This window comes from Pituophis catenifer, unplaced genomic scaffold, assembly GCF_029215685.1.
Source record: "Pituophis catenifer annectens isolate HBS135680 unplaced genomic scaffold, rPitCat1.0.hap2 SCAF_6, whole genome shotgun sequence".
NCBI classification, from domain to species: Eukaryota; Metazoa; Chordata; class Lepidosauria; order Squamata; family Colubridae; genus Pituophis; species Pituophis catenifer.
The window spans coordinates 44,477,115-44,500,739 of NW_027256886.1; the positions used below are offsets into that span (position 1 = coordinate 44,477,115).

The 23,625-nt window shown below is 39.5% G+C and overlaps 1 protein-coding gene across 1 annotated transcript in view; it reads right to left on the reverse strand.

Moving 5' to 3' along the window:
- The window catches only part of SEMA4G (semaphorin 4G), a 102,295-nt gene extending 85,201 nt beyond the window's left edge, over positions 1 to 17,094 (reverse strand). The window contains exon 1 of the mRNA XM_070945029.1: positions 16,932 to 17,094. The gene's annotated coding sequence lies outside the window, so the exon portion shown is untranslated. The remainder of the gene's footprint in view (positions 1 to 16,931) is intronic.
- Positions 17,095 to 23,625: the final 6,531 nt, after the last annotated feature.

Genomic DNA, 23,625 nt, shown 5'->3' on the forward strand with positions numbered 1-23,625 from the left:
AGAGGGCTCCATATCTGGCTTCTTTACAGTGAAAGACATTGGATTCAGTATCCCAAGAGTCCCATCATCCATTTAAAAACAGTATTGGGTTTCTAGAAACTAACACAACAGCGTTTGGAGAAATCACTTGAGAAAACTGAAGTAGGCCTTTGTGCATCTTTACCAGCTGCTATGGGACAAGGTATTAATGGTTTACATAGTTTTTCCCCATTACTAGCAATTGAACTATGCAAAAATGGGAAGCATCAAAAGGTTCAACTACACAGAGTTTTGTTAATAAAATATATGGAAGAACAAGTCCTTAGGGAAAACATACAATAGCACTTTCTGTCTCATGGCCTTGGGCAGCCTTTTCTTGACACATTACTGCACACATACACACCTGGTTTTTATGCTTTAGCAAATAAGCTGGCATTACAGCCCTGGTTTAGGCATTGGAGACCTATTCTAAATGTATCGCACATATTTACTTGGAAACAATATCCAATTATTTAAAGGAGTTTATTTCTATGTTACACCAAACCAGAAGCCATTTCATGCCATACATTTAGCCAGCAGTATGTTGCCTACTTTACAGTCATTTTTGCAACCTCTTCATTATGTATAATGAAGCTAGAAAAGGTAGGATTCTCCGTTTTATTATCATAAGAACCCTCTAAGTAGAAGAGATAGAAATAATGACAAGACAAAAACCATGACTCAGGAGAAAAGTGTTAGGGATGAAGCTCAGAAAATATCCATGAAAGAAAGAGAAGTTTTCTCCTGGAACAATGAATACCCCAGCCAGTATAAGATTTCTGTGTCTTTTTAATTTTTTAACCAGAAGATTAATAATTAATTTTAGTTTAAAATGAGTAAAATCTAGTATTGTTGGAAAACCAGATGCTGTATAGAATTTCAATCTCCAGAAATCCAGGGATTTATATGAAACATTTGTCCCACCAGTCTAGCATGTAATAATGAAGTATTATACATAAAAGGAGCACATCAAGGTAAAGTTAGTTTAATAATATATATCACTGAGTCTTAGGAAGTAGAACCTGCCAGAGCACAATGACAGAGACATCAGAAAGTAGGTCAAATTCTGGCAGCATGCTGACAGCTAAAGTAAAAGCAGCCTTCCATCTCCGTATCAGCTTAACCTCTAGCATCACAATTAGAATTAACCATCTTCTTCATCCTAGTGCCCTCCAAATGTACTAAACTACTTCTATAGTCATTAGCCACAACGGGCATGCTGGCTGGCTGAAGTAGGCATCGGAGGGCAAAGCAATTGGATGGTATCAGGTTGAATAAAGCTGCAGTGGGGCATATGAAGCACTGAAGGTAAAGTGCTACCTTTTCCAGTGGTATCTGATGCCTATAATGGCTGGTGAATCAGAGCGAAGATAATAGTAGGAGAATCTAGGGATTACATTACTGTATACTAGTCAAAACAACGAGAGCCTGATATTTCCCCAGCTTATCATTTTGAAATTTCCTAAAAAATACTTTAAAAAATGCATTGCAACCAAACAGAATCTCACTAAACTTAGCAGTTGTGTCTTCTTAAAGTTGCTACAATATTAAATTCTGCACTGAAAGAAATGTGAAGTTTTCATCCCTCTCATACCGTTTCTTGAATAAAGAATCTCTGTCAGAACATTATGGAGCTTAGTTTATAAGAATATTGAAACAAAGCTTATTATTGAAACACGTGTTTCTTACATATGTTTGTGCGACATATATTTTAAATCCAAAACCACCCATTTTATGCTTAGCTATCTGTTTTCTGTTGGAGATATTACATTTTATAAGATCAAACAAAATTCACAGTGAAGTACTTCCCAAGTTTTTAATGTTTGAAATATGCAGTTTCTTACATAATGAAATAAATAAAACATTCAATTGCTTCTCCATCCATACTTTGCTGTAAGCAACTATTGATTACAAGGTGTCACACTAGGAATATATAAAGTTACAGGCGATTTTATGAAGTGTTTTTGAAGTATTATTTCAGTGAATCTCATATATAATTGGGAATATCCTTTTACATAAGTGGTATATATTAGATTTCTGTACCCTAGATCAGGGGTCTCCAACCTTGGCAACTTTAAGTCTGGAGGACTTCAACTCCCAGAATTCCCCAATCAGCAAAGCCAGAATTCCCCAACCATTGTACCTTCCACTGGAAGGTACAATCTTGCAGGTTTCTCGTCTCTGGAGGGTGGGGGACATCAGAGTTCTGAACATCTGTCTCACATAAGGCCACCGGGTCTTATGTCAGATTATGATCATGCAGATGATACCAAATTATTCATCTTGATTTTGGATTAACCAGGCAATGTTAACAAGGCAAAGAGCCTTGGTGGCGCAGCAGACTAAAGTGCTGTTAAATAGCACCAGCTGCCTGCAATTACTGCAAATTCAAATCTCACCAGGCTCAAGGTTGACTCAGCCTTCCATCCTTTTGAGGTAGGTAAAATGAGGACCCGGATTGTGGGGGCAATAAGCTGACTTTGTATAAAAAAGAACACCGCTTGGGGGGGCCGAAAGCCCTACTAAGCAGGTTTATACAAAAGTACGAAGGCTATTGCTTAACGCATTGTAAGCCGCCCTGAGTCTCCGGAGAAGGGCGGCATATAAATCAAACCAATAAATAAATAAATAAATGTTGTCAAGGTCTTTTCAAAGTGTCTGAAGGTTGTGGGGATAGGATGGAGAGGAGCAGGCTAAAGCTTAATCTTCACTAAACCAAGTGGCTATGGGCTTTGGATCCCTTGTGGTTAGGGAAATTTCATCCTTAATCCTGGGGGTTCCACTTTCTTCTTCAGTATTAGTGTGTAACTTGGAGGTCATTTTGGACTCAGAGCTACTACTTGAGGAGCATGTGGTAGCTGTAGTATTAAAAGCCTTTACATTAACCCATCTTGTTGTTCCAACTGAGCACCTACAGAGACCTTTCAGATACTCAGCCATTTCATATATGAACTATTGCAATCCATCCTACATGGGGCTGCTCTGGAAGTTTCAACTTTTCCAGCATGCCTTTGTCAGTCCCATCTGTAATGAAATGTGTAAATGACCTTGGAAAAAGAGGGGGAAAGATGCTGTCTAGGAAGCAATAGGACAAGAGAAGCAGGAGCTCAGTACCTTAATGGTCAAAGAAAAAAACTTAAGGAAGGACCCACCAAAATTGATCAAGCAGTTAAAAGGCAGTGGGAAGTTTATGACTTCAGACTTACAAGATTGTGTTAATGTAGTCTTACAATGAAGTAGAATTAGTTCATCTAGTCCTGTTTCCTGTCTGGTTTAACTGAGAGGGCTGGCATATACGACAAACACCTTTGCTTCCTGAGCCACACTAGTTATAAATAAGTTTCTGGGTTCAATTCAAGGTGCAGGTTATTAATTTTAAGTGATACAAGTCTTAATTATCTAAAAGGCCATCTGTTTTTCGTGGCTCTTGACTATATAATTTTTTCGTGGTTTTTGGCTGTATAATTGGGCAGAGCTGGCATGTCCCAGGTCTCACCCATTAAACAATGACACCTGATGGGACCTAGGAAGCATATCTTCACCGTTGTAGCGCTGGTCTCTGGAACATCATCCCCGAGATATGCCTAACCCCTATCATGGCCATATTTAAAAGAACCCTAAAAAACAACTCTTTTCCCAGATTTTGTGTTAGAATGTGTGTGTGTGTGTGTGTGTGTGTGTGTGTGTGTGTGTGTGTGTGTTTGTGTGTGTGTGTGTTTTAATGGTTCACTCTCCTACCAGACTTCTGGGTTTTAACTGTATTTTATTATTGTTTTTTATTATCTGTTGCCCAGAGTCATTGTAAAGTTGGGAAGCCTTATAATTTTAATTAATTAAATAAATACAAGTAAAGCAGCTTTTGGAGCTGGCAGGATTGACGGAGGAAAAATGGGTCCTTGAGATCTCCTGGATCCATATTTATACACCATTATAAGTAATCATCAATAACCAAGCACCACTGGGTATATATTTCTCCTTTTCAAATTTTATTCTGTTACTAATCCAAAATTTTCAAAAGAAGAGAATCTTTCTTGACAGAGAAACGCAAAAGATTAAATTGGCCAAGATGGAACCTGCACTATAATTAAAAAAACATAATAAAAGCCTCTGTATGAGACAGATGCTTCCATCTTAAGAGAGGCTGTAATGAAAACTATACAGTATAAGAGACCTATTTTTGCCTTAGGAGTTGTAATTGCCTGTGGAATTACAAGCCATTCTCAAATGTACTGTCATTACAAAGATAGAAGTCTCACAACTGCAAACACATTTAGAAGATGCTCATTATCTGTACCCATTGTAATTTATTCATGTATTGGCTATACCGTTACTTTGACACTACTTGCTTCATTCAAACACATCTAAGTGTGATTGGTGGACTCTATTGGGTCCCAGAGGGACCTTAGAGTTTTATAGCATTTTGCCTGAGACCTTGGCTGGAGCCTGGAATAGGCATGTGATGGAAGACCTGGACTAGATTGCTCCTATGCAGTCTCTCTCTGTGTGCTAAACTCAGGGTGCTCCTTGGTTTTCTGAAGAATTCCAAGGGATGAAAAACCAAGAGTGATGCATAGAGTATAACTGAAAAAAGTCAAAGAGTTAATCTGATCAAACATGAGTAAGAGCACATATTAAGGCCTACATTGTGATAAGGGTGGTAAAAGTTTCTATTTCTCCACCCTTGCACTTCCTGCTGGCCCTGTTTAGAGTGACCTGCTATCTCTCATGGGGGCCTGCGCCTCAGGCCCATTCCCAGGGCTGTAGTGAGGAGTTCTCATGCTATCTGGCAGACAAAGTCAGTTAGATTCCCTCAGAGATGGACTCTGACTGGAAAAGTTCTAATGAGTTGCCCACAGAACAGTCTTTTGATATTATCCCAACTGAGTTTGATTCTGTTATGAGGAAGTAAACAATATCCTTTTGTTTGTTAATTCACCCACCTCTTTGTGAGATCCTGGCCCTCCTGGATTATTAAAGCAGCCTGAGAGGTGACCACAGAATGGGTTTATGTGATGTTTCAATTTCTTTGAGAGTCAAAATGGTCTTACCAGCATTGAAGTAGGCAGCAGTATGCCCCCTCAAGAGATAATCGCTGGACCTTTCACTGTTGGAGAATTATCAGCCAATTTCCAATCTTCCCTTTCTGATAAAGGTTATGGAAACGGTTGGATAACAGCTACAGAAGTTCTTAGGAGAAATGGATTATCTGGGTCTATTTCAATGTGGCTTCAGGTCACAATACAATAGAGAATTTGTATGAGTCATGTTTGCTGATGATCTTTGGTGAAGCTGATGCTTTTTGATCATTTAGTGACTTTTAATACTATCAACTGCTGTATTCTTCTGGTCTGGCTGTGGGTATTAGGAATGGGAGGCACTGGGCTAGTGTGGTTCAACTCCTCAGTGATTGGTTCCAGGCAGTATTAATAGGGGGACAGGGAGATCACATCTGCAACCCATCAGAAGTGGGGTACTTTAGGGTTTAACACTTGCCCCTCTCCTGTTCAACATCTTCATGAAACCACTTGGGGAGGTCATATGCCAGTTGTGATATCATCAGTATCCTGATGATAGCTAGTTCTACATTGCCACCCTGAGTGGCACATGTGAAGCTATCAATGTATTGACCCAGTATCTGGAGGTTGTTCATTTCTAGATGGGGCAGACATTCAACTCAATGCAAATAATACTGAGTATCTCTGGCTGTTTGGATTGCCTGAGTCAGAAATATTACCATCTTTGGTTTTGGATGGAGCTGAACTGGTACACAACTTGGGAGTCCTTCTGGACTTGCAGCTTGAAGAGCATGTGGCAAGTATGGCCAAGAAGGTCTTTGCATAGATTCATCTTGTGTGCCAGTTAAGCCCTTTCCTTGACTAGGAGGACCTGCAGAAAATCACTCATATCCTGGTCACCTTGCGATTAGATTATTGCAATAGGTTCTACATGAGGTTATCCTTGAAGACACTTAAATTACAGAAGAATTTTGAATCACTAAAAATGAAAACAAAGAAAATAATTTTTAAAAAGTGAATTGGTTCCAATAGGTTCACATTTTTTTCATAGTCATATATTTAATAATTGCCCCCATCTGCCATATTACTGCAAAATTACAATCTGGTTAAAAAAAACTTTTTGGTATCTCAGCGGAGAGGGAACCCAATGTTTTCAGCAGATAAAATGGCACTGGATTATCCCACGCTGTTATAAATAACGTATCTTCTGAAGGAAGGGGAAGAATTTATACCTTGCCTTCCTCTTAACAGGAGACAGAGCCAAGATCACTAAAGTGTGATAATTCAGCTAATGGATTATCCAAAAGTGAATAACCCATTATAGATTAGAGACAGAATATTAATCAACTAAAAATTATTTAACCAGTTTACATCCTTGATGCTATGGTAATCATTATCCAGCCCTTCCTGTTAAGTATAGTTCTTTTTCCATTCAAAGCCACGCTGAATGCATTGCTGCTGACACATCCCAGAAACAAAACTTCTAAAACCTATGATTTAAGACCTCACCTGAAGTCAGGTTTGAAAGACTATTTTCAGTGATTGAAAACTAATCTCTTTGGGGCAGCCACTTAAGAACAAGTTTCCATGGAGAAGCTGGTTCAAAGACCAGCAGTATGAAGAAGGTGGGCTTTACGCAGTGGTGGGCTTCAGTCAGTTCGCACCACTTCGGGAGAACCGGCTGTTAACTTTCTGAGCAGTTTGGCAAACTGGTTGTTGGAAGAAATCATTAGGGCAGAGAACCGGTTGTTAAACTACTTGAATCCCACCACTGGCTTTACGTTTACCTTTTCCACACTGCCACACATGTGGGGTGCTCCCTGTAACCCCTATGCATCAGATGCTGCAGGACTCTGAATAAATTCAAAGCAATAAGACTCCTGAAGGGAGCCAGGCTTGACATTCATTTTACAAGTTGTGACACAAGGATAACAGTGTCCTGAACTGTAACTTTTCCTTCCCTTGTCCTCTTCACCAAATAATATCCCCATTATTTAAAACAGCTATGAAACAACTATCATTTTGCTTCATAGGAATAAAAAAATGAAACATTTGAACCTGATCCTAGCACTTATTCATAGGAAAGTAGTTGTATTCCTCCATATTACAGGGACAAAAAAATCATGAAACATAAAGTAGGGTTTTTTGGACAGGAGACAACTCTCTGCTTCATGGATCTTTCACAGTGTTAATATCTAAGTTATTGTTTCTTTACAAAATTTGGGTTAAACTATGGCATTTCCTGATTTATGATGGGGTGAAAACCACCATTTAATTTTAAAAGAAGACTAGACAAATGGGTGAGAGATTAGCCTACTGGTGGCTGTTAGTGTTGATAGCTGCATGTCTTACATACCAACAGTGGCTTCTGTCCATACATGTGGGTATACCAAATACACCCAAATGCTGCCATGTAATTCGGTGTGTCATAAAATGCTACATTGGATAAACTTTTGTCTGATCCAGCAGGGATGTTTTGATGCTTCTGATGATGATCTCACAGGATTTTCATGACAATCTATTCCATGGATCTCTCAGCACAAGGAGCAGATGGTCCAACCATCTGGATGTCTTTTACCATTTGATGGTGTTTCTTTTCAATGTCTACTAGCTAAATAGTTTATATATTTAAGGATTGTTTTATCAATGGATTCTGCCTCCCTATTTTAATGAATGCGTCTTATTATGATGTTTTTACAATGTTATGAGCCATCCTCAGTGATGCAGGGTCAGGATAAACATCTGCGTGCATAAATAAATAACCAACAAGTAAAGCTTTTGTCCAAATTCGTGGGGAGGGGACTACCATTCTTTCACTACTAAGAACAATTTCTCATTTTTATGTTTTTTTAAAATGACGAATCCATACTTAGAAATTCCACTCCACTCCATTCATTTCTTTCTTCCACTAAAATTCCTATTAGGCTGATGCTCCAACTAAAGACCCAATTTTTTGATTGTATGTTACAGTGTTTGTAGACAATACTTGCTAAACTACCAGCAATACAATTTGGGAAGGCAGTGCACTCAATAAGACCAAGTTGTCTCAGAGGATAATAAACTTATCTACAGGTTGGAAAAAAAAGGCAAGCAAAACAATTGCTAGTAAGAACATTTTGCATCAAGCCTGTCCACTTTGCATTATTACTATGTCACTGCAATCCTCATCCTATTCAAATTCAGCCTCAACTATGGAAACTCCCTAGATGAATTTGGATCTATAATTTTGTCTCTTATTCCAACCTAATTCACAGAGTTCTTTTTCCGGGCATAAACTGAAGGGAACTTCTCAACTCAAAACCATTGTTCCTAGGGAAAATTGAACAGCTCAATAAAATAAAATAATAAAATAAAATATGCAAACATTAAGCACAGTCCCTGCTTTAAAAAAGGGCACATATTCTTGACATAAGCTGGGTTCACACATGACTTTAATGTAACATTTTTGGGTAAGAGGTTAAATTCAATGTGATAGTCATTCCTTCTTTTGAATCTCTAGTTTGGAAAAGTTTCCTGACGTTATTAACAATAAGCTCTGCAAATGCCTATTCCTGTAGTTTTTATGGTATGTAACGTATTTCTACTTGCAAAAATCCGCAGTTTTATATTTGAATTCTCTCAGAACTTATGGATGGACAAATCTGAACTTTGTTTACTTGTTTTTGATTTATAAGTAGCAATTAAGCTTTTAGATATGTAGACTAACTCTTAGAATTCTGAGCAATAGAGATGCTGGCCATGAAATCATAGGAGCTAATGTCCACCTCTATGGAGAGTACTCAATCTGGATGTCACAGGTTGCTTCTTTTAATAAAGGCCCATCCTTCTAATACTGAACCTGGCTGCCTTAAGCACTCCCCTTAAAAATAACAGTTCAGATATTCTTACCTGAGTAGAGTTATAACAATGGAACACCAAGGTGCATTCATAACTGTTCACACCACTAAATTCTGCACCAGCTGTAGCTTCCAAATGCTCCTCAACAACAGCACTATGTGCAGTGCACTGCAGTAATCAATTTAGGAAATAACTAAAGTGCAACTCACAGTGAGCACAGTTTCCCGGTCCAAGAAAAGTGCAACTGGCACACAAGGCAAATAGTGCAAAAGTCATGATTGTCACTTGTTCCTCAAAAAAGGGCTGCAAGTCCAGAAGGACCCTAGGCTCACATAGCTGTGACCGTTACAACATCCCTACAGCCATGTGATTGTGATTTGGGTAATTGACAACCATCTTGCAATTACATTGTAGCAACTTGTGGTCATGTGATCACCATTTATAACCTTTACTACTGCCTTCCATCAAGCAAAGTCAATGTGGAAGTCAGTAACTACCATTGTAAATTGTTGCAGTCAGATGTAAACAACCAGATCCAGATGTGAAGAGTTCAATTAGCTACTTTATTGCTCATACTAATTACACAGAAATCTTCCCAGACTAGCAGTCTGCATCTGGGACAGATTAGATAAGGATCCACAGCATTCAAAGGGGGTGGGGGATGTCAGACCATGCCCTCTTATGCCTACATAATGACTCCAGATGAATTCCTCGCTTGACTTCTTTCTCTGGCTTGGGATCTCTCCAACATTGTAGTCATTTGATGTTGCACTTATGACTCCATTGCTTAGCAAATGAGTTCCTGGTCCCATTTATGTTGGTAAGGGAAAACAACCTGTATTACTTCCTCCCACTCCCACCAGAATTAATCCACAAGCACAATTGATACTCTTTTGGTCCTATAACCTTGTCTGAAACCAGACTGACAAGGGTCCAGATAATGATAGCCGTTTCTTCTGAACTGTAATCAAAATGGGTATTTATCCAGTCTTTGTGTGGTTAAATGACAACAGATTTTTTTTTTACTTCTTGATTTTATTCTTAGAACAACACATGGAAAACATTGGCCTGGAGAATAGTAACAGATCTCCTATATTCATTATTGTTTGATTCTTCCACTGTTACCACAGTTGAATCTTCCTCTACAGAAGTTTCTAATTAAGTTCATAGAATGACAATTCTTTCAGAATGCAGAGTAGAAGCTCCTTTCCTTTCTATAGTGCATAGCCATGCAATTCTTTTTTTTGAAGTCTACTCTTGATCTTTCAATAGCTTACCATTGGGGGACTCAGTACTTCAAGTGGATTTCATTATTTATATATAATTATCCTTCAATGTTTCTGTTTGGTCACAATTCAGCAGAAGCAGCTTACCTCAAATGAAAAGAGCACATCTTGGTTTAACCTAGAGCAGTATGTGGCAGCAGCATGGCTCAATAGTTAAGTCGCTGGGCTTGTTGGATAGAACGTTGACAGCCCCGGGTTCGATACGCAAGCACTGCATGATGGGGTGAGCTCTTATTCCTGCCTCATCTCCTATCAATTTAGCAATTCGAAACATGCAAATGCGAGTAGAAAAATAGGTACCACTTCGGTGGGGAGGTAACAATGCTCCATGATGTGATGCTGGCTACATGACCACGGAAATGTCTTCCAACAACGCTGGCTCAACAGCCTTGAAATGGAGATGAGCACTGCCCCTAATAGTCTGTAATGGCTAGTGGAGTGAAATCTGCAGAGATTCCTTTACCCTTTACCCTTTTTTAAGTATGTACCCTTTACCCTTTTTTAAGTATGTGATTCTATGATTTCCAGTTATATATGGCTGTATGTGGCTCTGAAAAGGAAAATATTTGCAGCTCAGTGTGGAAATGAAGGCTCCTTGGTCTCTTTGAGCTTGTTTGGGGTTTTTTTCCCCAATCATTTCATTACCCAAACTAGGTAACATCATCAGTGCTGGTAGGGAGTGAGTTTGCGCTCAATGTATATTCTAGTGCCTTTCCCTTTCACTGTTGGTGGGAATGGTCTTGGTGGTTCTTTGATTGGACTGTATATGTTTTTTTCAGTAGTTTGAGCCGATTTTTTGGAAAAATCCAAAGATACTGGGTGCGGTTATTTTGCAAGTGGGAAGAAGTGATATGACAAAAGTGTTATGGCAGAAGTGTTAAAAAGCTAATGTGATAATGAGAAATTGCAAAAGCCCGGCATTTTGTATATTTATACTTTGCTTTAAAGTTTATCAAAAAGGGAAGCACTGTAAATAATTTAGCACTGACGTTAATCTGGTCCTTAAAATGCACTTGAGAAAGTGATATATTTGAAGCATCTTCAACAGCCAATTGGATGAAAAGTCTGGGTGCAAGGGAAATGAAAAAGTGAAGGAATTATGAAGACCAAAGCAATGCCAATAGTTAAGCCCACTCAGATATTTCATATTGTTAAGCTATGTTGGACTACTTACTCTCATCAACTTCAGGATCAGGGCCAAATGCTATAGATTGTGCCAAGCTGACTAGTCCATATGATATGGTAACATATTTCAGTCTGCTATTCAAAGCAATCTGCAAACCTGTTGACTTATGTTACTATTACAATTGGTAGAAGAGCTAATAGGATTATATTACAAGAAGATGGCTTCAAGATAATTATTAATAGGTGTAGAGAAGAACAAAATTATGGATAAATAAATTAGTTATAAATATTTTTCTATTCATTAGAGTTTTCAAAAGGTTGGCTAATCTTCAGTACTTTGTGTCAAAATCTTGTATCATTACTGATCTTCTTTAAAAATTAATGCCTATATGTACGCTTTTTTTTATAGATTTTTAAATTTACAGTGTTACTAATAAGGATTTCTTAGAAACAGCCTCTAGGCTGGATTAGGTAACATGATGGAGAGATATAATTAAATCTCCCATCTATATTTTAGCAAATATTAACCACAGGGGAGCCTATTCAGACTGGAACCCTTTGCTGGGTTACCAATTAAAATCTGAATCGGTTGGACAGAGGTTATTGGCAAGAAACCTTGTAGACATTCAGATAGCAGAACGAGTTATGAAGTAACAGCATTCAGAAGGTCAGTTCAGATTCTAACATCTCCACTCACTACCAGAAAAGATCCTGCCTGAATCCTGAATAGCCCTGCCAGTCAGGGTGATAAATAAGCCAAGAATCTTGCTTTTGGCAGAAACACCATGATAAAAAATAACAGTGAAGCCATGCTAAACTTAAGCTCAGACTCCTCTCTTTGACCTAGATCATCACAACTTTGTCTCCCCTTCATCTCTTATCAGATCTTGCAGTTAACAGGTGCAGTTTGAACCCCAGGCTCCAAGCATTTTTAGCCAATCACAAAAAGCCAAAAAGAAGTGAAAGTCTGCTGTCACAGTCTGCCAAAGGACCTGCAGGGTGAGAAAACTTCAATTTGTCATTGATTCAGACAGATGGAAAGTCACGAAAAGAGGGCATCAAGCAGTCTTGGCCATAGAGAAATGGAATGAAAGAACCAATTGGAGGGGAAACCGTCAAATGCTCTAAGATCGCGCTGGCTGGGGGATTCTGGGAGTGAAGTCCACCCATCTTCAAGCTTCCAAGGTTGAGAAACACTGCTCTAAGTATTAAACTTTAAAACAAAGAGAAGAACTACAAAAAGGAGGAAGTCTTTCCAGCCTCTTGGAGATAAACCAGCAGTGTAGATTTCTATACTAACCAGCATCCTATCTTCACCCACTCCTGCCCTCAAAAATCAACTGCCATGGAAGATGAGGGCCAATTAAACAGTTTCTTAGGAAGAACTTCTCTAAGAACTTCTCCCTTTTCTTTTGCACTTCCCTCTTTAGATTACAATTTTAGGTATCAATTTTAAACATTGTTTAAACATTTCATTTAAGATAGTAAAATGAGCAATCTAACAGTGATTGATTCTTGATTCTCATGTTGCAATTCACTTAAGAAGTTAAAGGGGTGCAGGTTGACTGGATTGCCTGTGAAGAGGTAGAATGTAGCAGATTTGACTGAATTATGTTTATTATCTTGGGGCTGAACCAGAAGGCATGTTGTAATGGCTACGTTGGGATTAGGATTAATATAGAGTCTAAATTACTTTTATCTTTGAGCAAAATTTTAGGAATGTCATGGTGATTATTCTGGAGCCTGTTTTGGTAAGTCATCATGGGATCTATCTTCCCAGCAGGAATTATCCATGGTGTTTAGGTTCTAGAACTGGTACAGCACTTCCAGCTTTCTACAGCTGATTCTGAGAGAGACATGCCTGGAAGGTGAAGCTGACTTATAGACTCAAGATGCTAAATTTGGGGAGTCCACAAAGATATTCCTGTCTGTAGGACTAACTGATACCCCAACATGGACGCTCAGATATTGGTGAATGCCAAGTATGGCTGGACACCCCAAAAGACCAATTTGGACATTTTACCAACACTGGGTTAGATGGATCAATAGTCTTATTCAATAGTAATCAAGTTCCTGTCTTTCTAAAGCAACAATACTACCGTATTGAGAGAACAGTGCTAATTTTTGCATGTCTGTTGAGAAGTTTTACTGTCTTAAATGAAATTTACTCCCAAGTAACTGGAGGTAAGATTGCAACATATATATTCTAACTTTAGATGAAGAAAATTGTTTAGAAGGAAATACCTGGATAGATAGTGTTTCTGTCCTTGCATTATTGATATACAATTAAAACATGATGTTCATAGAATAGATACTTCTATCAAATTCAGATTTATATAAACATATAAAAAAGGAATAAGAATTGCAACAATCTCTCTTAGGGATATAACTTGGAATCCATTTGTTCAAGCATTCAATTAACTGCTAAGAAATAAGTTGCTCTCCCTTAGCTATTGAGGGAAAATTATCTAATTTCCTTGTTTCACAAGATAGTTGTAACAATTCCCTAAGGTGAAAGATTTGTCATACTCCCAATTCTGTGGTATTGCCCTAAATGCAAAAACAGGAGGTGTTCAATACTGCAAGTCAGCATATGTCATACTCTTTGTTATTATAAAGCAGAAATGCCCTCCTTCTTGCGTACTGGCCAAAAATGAGTGCTCTTCTCCAAATATCTAGTATGCTTGTAACTATCCATCCTTAACATGGCAAAAAAACAACAACCTATGCTAGCATTAAAATTGCTTTCTCTATTGCCTGTTTCTTATCCTACCCCCAACATTTCTGTACCTAGTCACTGCCAGCTAACTAATGATTCCAAGATAATGGTAAATCTTGGGGCTGCCCTTGGATGGTGCTGGAATAAGGGGGAAATACTCTTTTAAATTATACAACAAGGACAACTTAACTGTACTCATGAGCTGCAGATAAGATGATTTTAGTGGCAGACAACAGAAAAAAGAAAATGCCAAGGCAAGTTTGTGCTACAGTTAGGTCAAATAAGGAAAGGCACTATGTATTCCTATCCTATAATGAATTTACCCAAGAACTCGTGGACAATTTAGTTCCAGTTCAGAGGATATGCCTGGAGTAACTGGAAGATCATATTTAAGGCAGTTTGTATAGCAATAGAGGCCATAAACTGCCAAACTGGTAGAACATCTTTGCTGTACAGTGCTCCAAAATAAGGTGCTAGGGCTTATGCAACTATTCACTACTAAACCTTTAAAGATGACTATACCAATTATTCTGAGTGCTTCTGGTAGTTTCTTCTTACAACAGTCAGTCTGCCAAAAAAGGCTAAATAAATCACTCCATTACAAGAACCCATTACATTTATAAAGGAAAAAGGTTCAGATGGATTTGTAAGAGAAGGAGGATAATACTGCACAAGAACCGAGCACTGCAAGTTTAGACAAAAAGACAGGAGGGAAAATGAGGTGTTTTTCTCTTTCTTCTACACAAATGGAAGATAATAGATCCATTACATCATAAACTTGTTTAATACACAGCCAACAGGAAGGAAGAGGACCTGCAGCAAAACTGGCAAGATAGGGGATATGTTTGGTAAGGCAAAGGCAAAATATTTAGCATATCATTTGAGACAGTTCTTAAAAAGGAAGAACAAAGAGAGAATCAACAATAACAGAAGTAAATAATCTGTCTTTTCCATAGTTGGCCATAATAGATTAGTTTCATTAGTAGTAATTTTATGCATTTCTTCCTTTGTCCTGGATTCCTATTTGTGTCTTGCAAGCTTCCTGCTGATATTCGTGAAAGCACTGCAGTAGTCTGAAGTTTTCCAATTCATTGTCCTCAAAAACAAACATATAGACCAGGGGTGTCAAACCCACGGCATCATGGCAGCGTCACATGACATATCGAGACTTTTCCCCCCTGCGCTAAACCAGGCGTGGGCATGGCCAGCGTGTGATGCATCTGGCTCGCAGGCCGCGAGTTTGACAGCCCTGATATAAACCATCAAGTAAACCCAACAAACTAACTTTAGTAACCTTTCTGATAGAAAAAAATGTACCAATTCAGGATCTTACATCACTGACATAGGCAGAAATTTTAGTGACTGGGGTCAAAGAGTACAAATGTATTTGTGGATATTGATTAATATAAAATGAAATAGTAAGAATTTAAATCCACTTTTCTGTGGAAGTAAATTCAACAGTAATCACTTTTGAAAAATCACAAAAAGGTTTATGCAGCAGACATTCAACCACCTTCATTGTAAGCACAGAAGCTTACATAGTTAAAAGGGAATGGTGGGTTCATTACCAATTTTCATATCATCTTATGCCCTCAGAGAACAGTTTGTCCTATTCTTTAAGTATCTGAAGGTCATTTCACATAAGATGTTTTCCTCATTAGGTTATGTAACAGTGCAGATTTTTTAAAATGAGGACCAACATATAAATGCTTTAAATAGGTAAGTACAAAACCGTGTACTTATGACAATATTTCAAGTGTTTATTTTATTAGGTGGGTACACCCAATGAGAACCCCCCCCATTATCAGATCCATTAGAACCATAATTGGAAGAAACCATTTAAGGTTTGGTCCAGAACTCCAAATGAAAGCATCCACTGGCAGCCTGTCATTGTTTAGCCTATAAACAATGAACATACCCATGCACACCTGTGTAGGGAAAGTAAAGTGACATTTGTCCGGTGATGCATATACGGTAAACACATCACTGTCAACTTCCTCTAATTATGTCAGTAAAAATGATAACCCTTTCTTAATAAAGTTTCTAATATTTTAAAGAAGCAACTCAATCTGCCGCAGCTCTTACCAAAATGCAAGACACTTATTTTTACAAGTTTCAAAAAACAAAACAGCTGGGGCAATCTCTAAATTAGGATGAAGCAAAATCTCACAAAAGAGCATATAACTCTTTGCCACATTTTGGCAGGCCTTAATGAATGACTAATAGTGAACTTAGGATAGTTTTTCCTTCTGATTTTTTTTTTTAAATTGATTTCGGAAAAGTGCAGTTCCACATCCTCAGTTTCAAAATAGTATTTCAAAACAAACACCTTCCACAAGGCACAGGCTTTTTGATATTTGGGTAATTTGGTCACTCTGCCGACCACTGCTCTCCTCTGTAATTCCGTCAAGCTCTCCAGCGCAGAAGCATCAACTCCTTCTAGTGCAAACTCCTTCTATAGATTCCTGATTCAGTTATTTCTATGCATTGGCTGGATTTCCATGCAATCCATGCCTCAACTTTATTCTGTTCTTGGAGTCTGCTCTATCTGTATGCCGGTTTTTTTTTTTTTCTTCAGCTGTAATGCTAAGAGCTGCCATGCCCCAGACAAGTCTATCCCTTAAGTAATCAGTGTCATTCTTGTTTTACCCAATGCCATACTCAGATCTAGTATCTGAGTCCCACATTCTGCCTCTCTAGTGGCTCAGCCTCAGCTTATTCCCTTGCCGCTCATATACTGCTAGCTTAGCCTGCAACCCCTTTCCCCAGGAAGTCTTGTCAATGTTGTGCCTTCTCACGGGGGGACATTAGCCACATATCATCCAACTCTCAAGCGCTCCAGTTCCTCCTACGGTATTTCCCTTCCTATTCTTGTCTTCAACAAGGAGACAGCAACCCGAGGCTCTCCAGGTACAGAATAACCCTCCTTACCTCTGACAATGCCAGGGCTGGCTGGCGCTTACAGGAGTTGCAGTCCAAAGAGCCTGGGCTCTGGAGAATAGCAGGCTGCTTATCCCTTGTCTTAAACGCACATTCCATACTTTGGGTCTTCTCCAACTAGCATCACATACGTTCCGACGTACATCCCCCCCAACCTAATCGTGACACGTGACTAGCGCGCCCCCCCCCAAAAAAATCTACAGTATTCCTCGGCTTTTTTTCCCCGCCCCCGACCTTTTCTTGCATCCAGGTATAAATCCGCCCACCTCCAGATCGCAGACCTCAGCGCGCGCCCCCCAACACTCCGCCCCGCCGACACACAAGCGCATATCGTGGGGACTCTCCGCATCCCCCGCCTCTTACTCCGAAATCCCTCCAACTATGCACCCACACACGCGCGCAACACACCACCGCAGAGCTTCGCCGCTCCGCCCCACCCGCCAAGGAGGTAGTAGCCCCCTTGTCTCACCTGAGCTCCGGCCGCAGCTGGAGGTCTACCTCTCGGCCCACACGCCGCTCGACCCAGATCCGCTCCTCCGCCGCTCACAACCCGAGCCGGTGCGGAGTGAGCGGCGGCCCGTCAAGGCGAAGCCGCAGCTGGGCAACCGGTATGAAAACCCTGGAGGACTCTGGGGCGCCATCTAGCGGGCTCCTGCGGCAACGGCGGCTGCCCTCCGAAGGCTAGCGGCGAACCTTAAAGAAGGTCCCGAGCTTCCGGGTCGTGGATTCGGAGGAGACTTCGTTAGAGTTAGGCATTTTTTTTTCTCGCTGCTTTGTTTTATTCCAACAATTTTTACGCCGCCCAATAGAAAGGGTTTGGGCGGTGTACAATGTCAAAGGAGCATCACTATCGCCTCCATTAAATTCAATCATAAATACATTTTAAAACAAACCGCACAATTGCCCCCTAGCATGGTTTAGGCAATAAAACTGTCTTAAAAGGAAGAATTTTAGCCCTTGCTTCGATGCTAGGAGACAGGAGCCATGTGTTTCTGAGGCCAGCATATTCCATACTGTATAGGCAGCCACTGAGAAGGTCTGCTCGCCTCACCTCACCAAGGTGGGCCTTGAGCACCTCCTCTCTAGATGTCCACATAGATCAGGGAGATTCATACTGCAACCCACAATCTGTTACGTGAGGGAGAGCTGTGCCATATGTGGCTTTAAAGGAAATCTGTAGTGTTTACAAAGGTGTCTCATAGGTGTGTAGGGATTTTCTATAGTTGTGGTTTTCCCGTTAGTCTGGTTCAGTGATGAAATCCAATTTTTTTTTACTATTGGTTCTGTGGGCGTGGCTGAGGGCGTAGTGTGGCTTGGGGGGCGTGGCAGGGGAAGGATACTGCAAAATCCCCATTCCCTCCCCACTCCTGGGGGAAGGATATTGCAAAATCTCCATTCTCACCCCACTCGGGGGCCAGCCAGAGGTGGTATTTGCCGGTTCTCCAAACTGCTCAAAATTTCCACTACTGGTTCTCCAGAACCTTTCAGAACCTGCTGGATTTCACCCCTGGTCTGGTCACTATTATTCGTTTGTTTAAATTTATTGGCTGCCCATCACTACATTCTGTATCAAGGGTAGCTTCTGAATAAGCTTCAAAGGCAGCCCTATACAAAGTTGGAGTTACGATTTCAGTTGTCCAGTTGTGTGGTGATCAGGGCATGGATTAATATACCCCTATCTTCTAATTCAAGGGATGTGGGGGCTCAGTGGCTAAGACGCTGAGCTTGTTGATTGAAAGGTTGGCAGTTCAGCGGTTCGAATCCCTAGTGCCGCGTAACAGGGTGAGCTCCCGTTACTTATCCCAGCTTCTGCCAACCTAGCAGTTTGAAAGCATGTAAAAAAATGCAAGTACAAAAATAAAAACCACCTTTGGTAGGAAGGTAGCAGCGTTCTGTGTGCCTTTGGCGTTTAGTCATGCCGGCTACATGACCACGGAGACGTCTTCGGACAGCGCTGGCTCTTTGGCTTTGAAACGGAGATGAGCACTGCCCCCTAGAGTCGGGAACAACTAGCATATATCTGCAAGGGGAACCTTTACCTTTACCTTATCTTCTAATTCAGATAAGGCCATATCTGATGAACAAGCCAAATCTCTTAGCCCTAGAACCTCTTTCTAGTGCCACAATTCACTTTGGGAAGATACAAAGTAAATTATTTTAAACAAAATAATTAAAAATTATAATTACAAACCTTCTGAATATGTTAAGAGCTCACAATTCTTAATCCACAAAAAAGATCCTCAAAGTCAATTGAGCTCTAAGTGATTCTATAAAATACTTTAGACACTCTAGGAGTGTTGGAGGAGAGGATTACCAGCATATGATTTATGTGCTGAGCTCTGTGCCATATGCACTGAGATCCAAAGGTACAGATTCAAAATCACTTGCAGCAGATTAATTCCCCCATTTACCAGGTGTTAATGATTTCATGTTCAGAAGGGGATTTTCCATCCACCCACACACATTTGCAACACAATAGAAGGTAAGACATTATGGTGAAAGTCCAGGTCATCATAAAATGCAGGCAGGCATTTTTGCATATAGGTAGTCCTTGATTTACAAGAATTCATTTAGTGACTGTTCAAAGTTACAACAACACTGGAAAAAGTGACTTAAAATTATTTTTTACATTGTCGCTACAATGTCCACAATAAAAAAATTGGTTACAGAATTATAGATGTCAACTGGGGCCAATTTTTTGGAGATATCTATAACAATTATTAGAAAAATACATTTACCCACATACTTATCGGCTCCCCACTCATGTAAATTAGGGAGTGACCCTAACGTTTTGAGATCATGTATTTTCATAACAGGGATGTTAATATTCACCATTAATGTCAGTATTATTTTTAATTTATTGTATGTCTATTGCTGGTCAATGACCGTAATAAAGTATTTATTCTATTCAATCTTTTTTTCTGGATCTAGGTTTCTTTAGGTGTATCAGAGTACATTATCCTATTACATTTGGTAGTCATAATATATACAGTATGGGAACACTAGGCCACAAAAAAGGCGTTCTGGGGCGGGGGGTCACAGGAGACCTGGGTCACACTCGTGGTTAATTTAGCTTCTAAAGATTGTATTATAAAAGGCAACTCTGAGCAAAGAGCAAGTCAAGAGGTGACATTTTTCATCAGAAAATTGAAAAGAAAAAGCATTAAACCTCTTGCTCCCTTCTGCACAAAATTAAAGTACTTGGAAGCCTAGAATTCACATAGTGTACTTGACTTATTTGTGTGCAGAAAGGAAGTGGGTGAGTTTTGGCAGAGGAAAAACTGCTACCAACGCACATCACAGTACCTGGAAAACCAGAAATCACACCATCAGCTTTTAGATGCATTCTTTAAGAAATTAACTCTTTGATGTATATGAAGCTGCATATTCTTGTTCAGAACTTTATAATTACATTTTACCCTCAAGAGAAACAGAGCTTCAACTGTATTTTTCCCCAATTAAACCAATGGCTTTTCCAAACAGAAGGCTACATGTCACTCCCTCCGTCTTCAGCAATGATTTACAACAAAATTTTTGCAGGGAAGAGGCAATGCTCTGCATCCGGAAGGTGTCTAGGATTTTCTGATTCACCTTCCTGACTGTTCTGCAGTCATTGGCGGTATTGCACAACACAACGAACTAGCCAACTACATTTTACTCAAGTGATGATGGTTGGGGTGTGTGTGTGTTTAATTTAATTTATATCCAATGGTGCTTAAATTTCTGCCCCAAGGGCACTTAAAGTAGTGAACAATTGAAATGTTAAATATAAACAGTTAAACACAGATTAAAGGAAGTAAAATGACTATTAATTCAAACTGAGAAACTTTCGCTAAAGAGGAGGATATTGAGTTCTTTAAAAGAGGGTCAAGCGAACGCAGTTTGTGTGCTTTAGGATGATCAGATTTCCAAAAATAAACTCCCCAGCACATATGGATGTACATATAGAAAAGTATGTATTTGTTGATGTTATTCTACAATTCAATTGCCAACAGGGCTGAGGAAAAATATTACTCACCCACCAAAACTATTGAAACTTAAGGTTTGGGAAAGCTTCTGTATAACGAAGCACCTTTCAGTAATTCCAAATACTTCCTGTCATTGAGTGGTCACATTGCATGGAAAATGATTTCAGGTCAGATCAAATTAACAGATGACTAATAAACAACAAAGGGTCTATTTTTCAGTCAGGAAATGAAGAACTGAGTAAGTCTTTTTTTCTACAGGTAGTCTGGAAAATCCCAACTGGGGCCACAATGGCTAAGCAGGCAGTTGTTAAGTGAGGTATGCCTGAATTTATGATCTTTTGTGCCACCATTGTTAGGTGAGTAATTGCAGTTGTGTATCCAGCTTCCCCTATTGACTTTGCTTATTGGCTCCTGGAGAGCGAATTGTATTGAATTGAATACTTTATTTGGCCTAGTGTGATTATAATCTCAGTGTATATACAAAGCAACAGAATTATCATGAAGATGATGATGAAGATAATAATAATAATAATAATAATAATAATAATAATAATAATAATAATAATACCAATAAGAGGGGGGAGTGAGAAAGATATTAAAAATAATAATACTAAAGCCATGTGGTAATATCGGTAAATACACATAGACATTAGACAGCACTGTGAGAATTAGGTATTCAGTAAGAGTGATGGCCTGAGGGGGAAAAAGAGTATCTGTATCCAGTTGCTTTGTCTACAATGCTTTGTAGCACCATCCCAAGGCGGTTTATGTCTAGGATGTGAGGGGTCTGCAGATATCTTCTCAGCCCTCCTTTTGACCCACACAATATTCAGGTCTTCTGTGGAAGGCAGGCTAGTTGTCATTGTTCTTTTTGCAGTCTTCACTATCTGTTGGAGTCTGTATCTGTTCTGCTTGGTTGCTATATCAAACCAGATAGTTATAGAAGTACAAATGACAAGACTCAATAATTCCTTTGTAAAACTGTATCAATAGCTCCCTGGGCAGTCTGAATTTCCTGAGTTGATGCAGGAAGAACAGTCTTTGTTGTGCCTTTTTAATGATGGTTCTAATGTTAAGTGTCTGTTTCAAGTCTTGGGGGATTATAGAACCCCAAAATTTGAAGGATTATACTGCTGATACTATGCTGTCAAATATGGTAAGAGGTGGTTAAATAGAAGGGTTCCTCCAAAAATCCACTCTCACCTCAATCCACAGTTTTAAGAGTATTCAGCTCTAGATTGTTATGGCTGCACAGGGCCAATTGTTCAACTTCATGTCTATCTGCAGACTCATCACCATTTCAGATGAGGCCAGTGAATCATCTGCAAACTTCAGAACTTTGACAGAGGTTCCCTTGAGATTCAGTCACTGGTATAGAGAAAAAAGAGCAACCAAGAGAGCACACAGCCCTGAGAGGAGTCTGTGCTTATTGCCCGGGTACTAGATGTAATTTTCCCTAGCCTCACCTGTTGCTCCTTATCTGTCAAAAAAATGGAATATCCACCTAAAAGTATGAGTAGGTACAGTAAGATGGATTGATTTAGAGTAGAGAATTTCTGGAATGATGGTATTGAACACTGAGTCCATAAAAAGGACTCGTGCATAGGTCCCCAGTGATTCAAAATGTTGCAGGATGTAGTCTAATGACATAGTGACAGTATCATCTGCCAGCCTCTTTGCTCGGTAGGCAAACTGCAAGAGGTCTAATAGTGGACCTGAGCAGACTTCCCCAGCACTGAATGTGAGGGAACATATGCATCTGTCATTCAAAGATGGTTGCATAGCTGTTGCATTCATATATCTGCAAATTTTAACATTGTGGCCGGGAGAACTCAAACAGCAAAGCACAAAACAGGAAGTAAAATTAAACAATCAGCATGCAGAACGCACCTCTCCACACAATGTACAGTTGGGATTTGGGAGGTGTTTGCATCAGCCCATCTGTGGCCATCTGCAACTTATACATACCCCTTCACAGTTTAGGTATGTGACAACCACTATGGGAAGTTGCGGGCAGCTTTATAATCTTCTAGTTTCTAGCTTGGTGCCTATAACCACTGCAGCAACTTATTTTCTAGCTAAACTTAATCTGCTATATAGTAACAGAGAGACAAAATATCTGTCTTAAATTTCTTCACTCCTGTTTTATGTGGAATGGAAATCAGCAAGTTTGGGCCCAGAGCTACCTGCTGCACGGTGGGGAGCAGAGGCAAATGATGATGATTGCATCATGATGTCACATGTAAGTTATGTATTTGTGTCAGACATTTTAACACAATTACATACTTGCATCATTTGAGTCATGACATCATTACATGTATGCTCTCATTTTGCCATAAATGTGGTTTGTAACAAACACTGCAAGTAAATCATGCTTTCTGATGAGACAAGACCAGTATTGTAGAACAGGAGGTCCCGCCATTAGAATAATATTGCAAAAATAACTAAAGAAGCTAATCTCTGCCTCAGAAGTTCTGCATCACAGACTACAATGCTTGATGTAGTCAGGCACGTAAATTAATTGTGCATGAAAATCCCTTTATGTAAAAACCAGTTTGTTTTCTTGAACTAAAAAAAAATCCTCCTGCAGGCCAATAGACAGACAGCTGTATAGAAGCCAGCTAATAACAAAATTACCTGGCTGCCTTCCTGAAGCTGGGTAAGATTTTTTTACCCCTATCTGTGAATGTTACACAGTAGGATTTATTCTACTGGAA